Source organism: Anoplopoma fimbria, chromosome 14 (assembly GCF_027596085.1).
Source record: "Anoplopoma fimbria isolate UVic2021 breed Golden Eagle Sablefish chromosome 14, Afim_UVic_2022, whole genome shotgun sequence".
NCBI lineage: Eukaryota > Metazoa > Chordata > Actinopteri > Perciformes > Anoplopomatidae > Anoplopoma > Anoplopoma fimbria.
In genome coordinates this window covers 13,398,574-13,404,573 of record NC_072462.1, presented here as the reverse complement: position 1 = coordinate 13,404,573, position 6,000 = coordinate 13,398,574, and positions in this window count along the sequence as shown.

Sequence of the window (6,000 nt, the reverse complement as noted above, 5' to 3'; positions counted from 1 at the left end):
TACAATGTGTGTTCATCCGTGCTTGCATATGTCAACGGACCCACAGCACACAATCTGTGCTTCCTGTGAATTTCACAGACATGCAGGCAAACAGGTACTGAACAGCATCAACTGTCTGGAATTTTTCAGCAGATGAGACTTGAGCGTGTTTGCAGCAGTTTTGTTAGTGTTTACACAAAAAAATCTAAAGATATACACTGACATTTACACAGTGTGCATTGCAGAACAGTTGTTCCCTATAATGTACAGAGGGAAATGGATGGACGTATCCTGTGATCCAAGAATACATGGCTACAGTTGGCATTTATAGGTTTTGGAGTCCATTGTCATGGATTGCCCAAACAAAGCTCACTGGCTCTGCTGTTTACATATTCCTTTTTTACGGGAAAATATTATAAAGAAACAGTTGATGCCAGTTGCTGTTTGGCCAAAAATATTTCTAATGTGCTTTGTGCGATGGCTGCAAGCACATACTAAATCTGATTGCCGTTGCACAGCAGAAAGCGGTTCTTAAAGGCAGTAGTTTTACAGTGCAGAGTTAATGGAGCGGGCTAAAAGTGTGAAGCATCTCAGTGTTTCACTTTACTGCCTTATCTAAATAGCAAAACACACTGAAGGGGCCGATTTGTTCGGACATTACACGTGCATGGACTTCTGCGTGCATGCACATGAACATGCCAGACACCTGCAGGGTATAAATCAGGGCACAGAGCTGCCCCTCCCTGGCAGCTGGGGGTGAGAAAGAAAGAGGGGGGGAGTCCTTCTTCTTTGGCCCTCTGATGTCCAGGGAGTCTGGTTTCACCAAAACGCCGCTGGTATACGTTGACAATGGGAGCTTTGGGGATGCTGCAACGGGCCTTAACAGTGAACTGTGTGTGTGTGTGTGTGTGTGTGTGCTCTTGCATGTCTATGCATAAATAGACAGTAAACCGCTTTTCTTTCGTCAGTGTTGTCTGGCAACAGGAGCCTTGCTGATAAGATCTATTTTGGAGCCACACAGTTCAGGGCAGTTCTACACTGTGTTTTTCTCTTCTGTATAACTGTCTCTCTAATGATAGCCGGATTATCCAGCCCTTTTTTTTTTTTTTTTTTTTTTTTTTTAGAGCAAGACAGTTGCTGCCCTCTTTTCAAACTGCAAAGCTGCATATTGTTTAGATGCCGTGTGTTGATTTGAGACACAAAAATGAAACACAACAGTAATCCTGCAGTGTTAAAATCCCCTCTTTCAAATACACACATGTACATGCTTGCATAAAAGCCACATTCCCTTTTCTAAACAACTACTCTCATCAGTGAGAGTGTGTGTGTGTCCTCGCATAGTCTTTTCCAACAGGTCTGGACATGTCTCAGAGGAATGTGTGTTATGTATTCTGGTGGACAGACAAGGCTTTTTCGGCTGTTCGTGCACCGACTGTCAACACAAAGTCCAAGAGGCCGTTGCCCTAAGCCCATCCACCACCACCTCCACCCTCTCACCAGCTACCAACACCACCCTCAGCGTGGGAAAACCTCACTGGAATGTCTTTAAGAGACACAGCTCAAATAAACAAGCCTCCTCCTTCCCTACAGGTATGTGCAGGAGCAGATAATGGGGGAAACTGTGTGTATCTGTTCACGCATGCAGCGTAAGTAGAGTGTTTCTTTTGGGGACAACAAAAGTGTGTCTATGTGTTTGTGAGCATCTGTGTGTTTCAGCCATTCCTCATCAGTGAGCAGTGACTACACACAGTAAGAGGCGGTAATCAGTACCAATTATCCTCAAACACGAAGAGAGAGTCAAGAGGAGCATTCCTCCTCAGCACGACAACCGCTCAAGTCAGGCTTGATTAATCTAAATGTCTGTCTGAAGCAGCACGGGAAATTAGTGGGACTTGAAATGCAAAAAGAGTGAATTATTATTGTTTTAAAAGGCAGAACTTCAAATGGTGTTGATAATATGAGCTGCTGTTTTAATTAGGTTAAGAAATTGAGAATAGTACAAGTTGTTAATTATGCAATCAATCATAAATATGTGTATACAAGTCAGGATTAAGGAGAAATCATTAATTCAGAGTTTGCTTGACAGCAAGCTTCTTTGCAAATGCTTTAGTTGGAACTTGGCCTTGAGTTTCATACAGAGTGCCCATATCTTTTTACTAAGTGCACAACATTGCCAGTTTTCCCACCGTGGATCCTTACACATACTGACACACAAACACTTCTTTTTCCTCACCAGTTGAAAGCAAACAGTGAGCGGGCAGAGCCTTTGGCAGTCTCTCAGTGGGTTTAGCTGTTTTAATTGACCTGCAGTCTTACACCCTGTTAATGCTGATTTTAGTAGAAAGAGGAGAGATTGATCACTGGACTACAGTCCAAATGAATAGGGCAGATAATCAGAGAGAGAGAGAGAGAGAGAGAGTTGAATAAGCACTAGACAAAATGCAAAATGACCTATTTTTTGGTTTGCTCTAATGCTAAATGCTACTGCTCTAATTACACTAACTAAAAGTGAATCTACTATTAACTCACTGTATACTTTAGCTTCTGCAGATGCTACCCCGTACAACCCTTCTACTTGTTTAATTGTTTAATGACTCTCATTAGATTCCACTTGACAACATTAAAACATTTCTGCATTAAATTTATATACTGTTGCATAAATTGTGCTTTGAGTTAGATAATTGGTTATGTCACTTGTGCTACTAGGGGGCTTTTACTGTGATGCAGCTCCATGAATAGTTAACTGCAAAGTGTTACCACAATGTTAAAACAACTAGACAGTATGAGGTGATCTAAATCTACATTTAGACTACATCTACACTAAGCCATGTCATTTTTAGAACGTAACTTCCACATGAAAACAAATTGCGAACACGCTGTTGTTTCCAGGTCAGTTATTTCTTCATCATCCTGTTTTCAGCTGGCATACAACAAAACTGTGCGTCACAACTAATGTCTGATAATAGGTGGGAAATCTGAGAGCTGAGTGTCTCCCTGAGCTCTCTGTTATCACTTCCCCTGTGGTTAAATAGAGCCATTATTTTGTTAAGTAGTTCTCATTTTCATATTTTTCTGCATCTGTTATTAGACAATGGAAGTATAATTTAATTGTTTCTCATATATTCTACCTGATAACCAGCAGGGTTTTCAAAGCTGCTGCACTGCAGTGATAAAATCATTATTTTGCAACATGTTCTGATAAAGTCAACTTAAATATAGAATATTGACAACACCTGTACTGCAAGCTTGCCTATTTGGACTTTTGAAATCAGGGTTCAAATAGACAGAAAGTTCCTCTAAACTTTACTGTCACACAGCACCCAACGTGGGCCGTTACATCATCATGCAACCCGGTCTCACTACCAACTCATTAAATACCAACGGTTGGTCGATGCCCCTCGAAGTCTGATACATACGCACAGGGCCACCCTTTAGCGTCTGTATGAGACACAACATGCATTCAACTAATTCCAATGTAAACCCATCCGCATCATTATCAGACGGTCAGAGCAACAGACGTAGTATAAAGAAAGTCCAAGCAGGAAAGGATGACGGGTAGGTGGGGTCAAACAAACACATGACTATTATCCAGAAGACCGCTTATCATGTCGTGTGGAGAACTAAAAGTAAACTTTGACATTTTGTCACGTCACTCATTAGTCATTATCAGAGTCGTTAGTCAGTCAAGGTAAAGTCAGTTGAGCTCTTCTTAAACCCAACTAAGTGGTTTGTTGCGTAAGCCTAACTTCCTGTGAAGACAGTTGATTTTGAAAAGATACTATGCATGTAACGACTGGAAATTGACACGCCATTCCTGCCGCGTCCAAAACTGAGGCAGAGGGGTACCTAGAGCGACATTGTTTAAGGTTTAGGGCCACAGATTTTAGTTGGGAGTAAGAATGTGTTGCACCATAATGCAAAAGCTCCATTTTCCAGGTACTCTCCATTTTTGGATGAGAAAACATTTGTTTGGTGAAGATTGAAATATAACAATCATATCTTGGTTCTGTCATGGGAACAACATGGCCTACTTACCCAGGGTGCAAATGTTGTGGGTCATCTTCTCTCACCAATGGTCAGCAAGTTAAAGGCCAATGTGAAAGGTTAATGCTGAGTTGACCTTTATAACGCAGAGGGAGTTTTACGTCTGCTTTAGCTCTCACTCTTACATGTGTCCTCTGGTTGAACCTACAGTTTTATTTGTAACCTTGTGTTCACAAGTCCTTCATTTCTAGAGTAAAGTAGACCTGCAGACACACGCACACACTGGAGGGAATAAATCCTGTAATTTTGGTGATGCCAATTTCTCTAATCGCCGCTTCTCTTTCCACTGAACTCTCTCTGACTAACAGTCTTTCTATTAAGGTAGTGCCACAGCCATTTCTCCAACCAGCTCTGTCGCATGGTTTCACCAGAAACAGACAACACCCAACTTTGGCCTGCCCAAAATGATATGGTGTAGCCTGGTAGCAAAGACAAAATGCACATGTGTGTTTATGAGAGAGACGAGGTTGGTGAGGTTTGCAAAGAGGGTGGAGTTCACCCTCCACCCTTTCCCCCGCAGTGTCTGAGTGCATGATGCATGCAGAGGTGTTTTTCATTTGTTTTAATTACTGGAAGGGGTCCAACAGAAAAACTGAGCTGGTTCCTGTGTAATCCTTAGCGTCACCCTGGTGTTGCACACAGGAGCCTTTAACACTGCTCATTTCCTGGTTGTATGCGGAAACAGCTGCTGCATCCGGACAAAGATGGAGAAGGAAATGGAAAGGGAAATCTTGAGAAAACCTGACTGTGCACTCATGACACCAAGCAGAGAGCCATTATAACAATAGTCATTATTTCTTCTTGGAAAAAGTAATAAGGCCCTTTACTTAATATGAACAGCACCAATACAACACTATACAATACTAAATATCAGAAGTAAAAGTACTCTTTATGTAGTCAAATGGCCCCTTTGAGGGGCAGGGAAGAAGAAAAAACATTCTATTAGTTTTTTGGACTTTGCACTGAATCTTTGCTTTTTCGTGAATTATCAGATTTTTTTCTTTACTTCTGTGGGCTTTAAACACTTATTTTATTGGAACCATGTGAAGTGTTAAGAGGAGAAATGTCTCTTTATGTTAAACTGTTCACACAACTCAGAGACTGAACACGGGGCCCAACTAGACACTGCTTTAAGGTTTACAAGCCAAAAAGGTTAAAAACCACTGATTTCATTTTGTATGGCATTCTAGAAATATTATATATCATATTCTTTAGATTTTTTATGTGAAATCATAATCTTCAAGTAACTAGTAACTTTGACTTCCAAATAAATGTAGTGGAGTCAAAGATACAATATTTTACTCCTTTGAATTGTTTTGAAGCAGAGGTAATAAGAGGTATAATCCTTAAATTAAATTAATTAGGTTAAGTACTGTAATCCAAAAAGTATTATTTGAGTATATTTAATTAGTTACTTTGCACCACCTACATAGGTTGTTTTGTCAATATCTGTCCATCAACAACAATTGTAAAAATACCCCTTGTGCTTTAAAACAAATTCCATTGCACATAAAAAAAGATTCAGTGGTAAACGTTTCAGTGATAATGTAGCTTTATCCTTTTTGGAAATGATTCTGTGCAACCATCTTTAGTATAATAATTATCTTGCAGCCCTCCTCACGTGTAATCAAAGAGAGGACACTTGGGCAGAGTCACTGGTGTTTAAACTAAGCCATCATTTGGTACGCACGTAATCAGAGACTGAAATATTCTGTTTATAACATGGCTACTAATTTACCACAGAGTGACGCCAGCCATACGCCTGCCTGTGTCGTTGTGTGGTTAGGCTGACACACACCAGCAGACACACTGGGTTGAGGATGCCGTAGATAGAATTCAGTGCAGTTAGGTTCTTCTTGTGTTTATGTGTGTGTGTGTGTGTGTGTGTGTGTGTGTGTGTGTGTGTGTGTGTGTGTGTGTGTGTGTGTGTGTGTGTGTGTGTGTGTGTGTGTGTGTGTGTGTGTGTGTGTGTGTGTG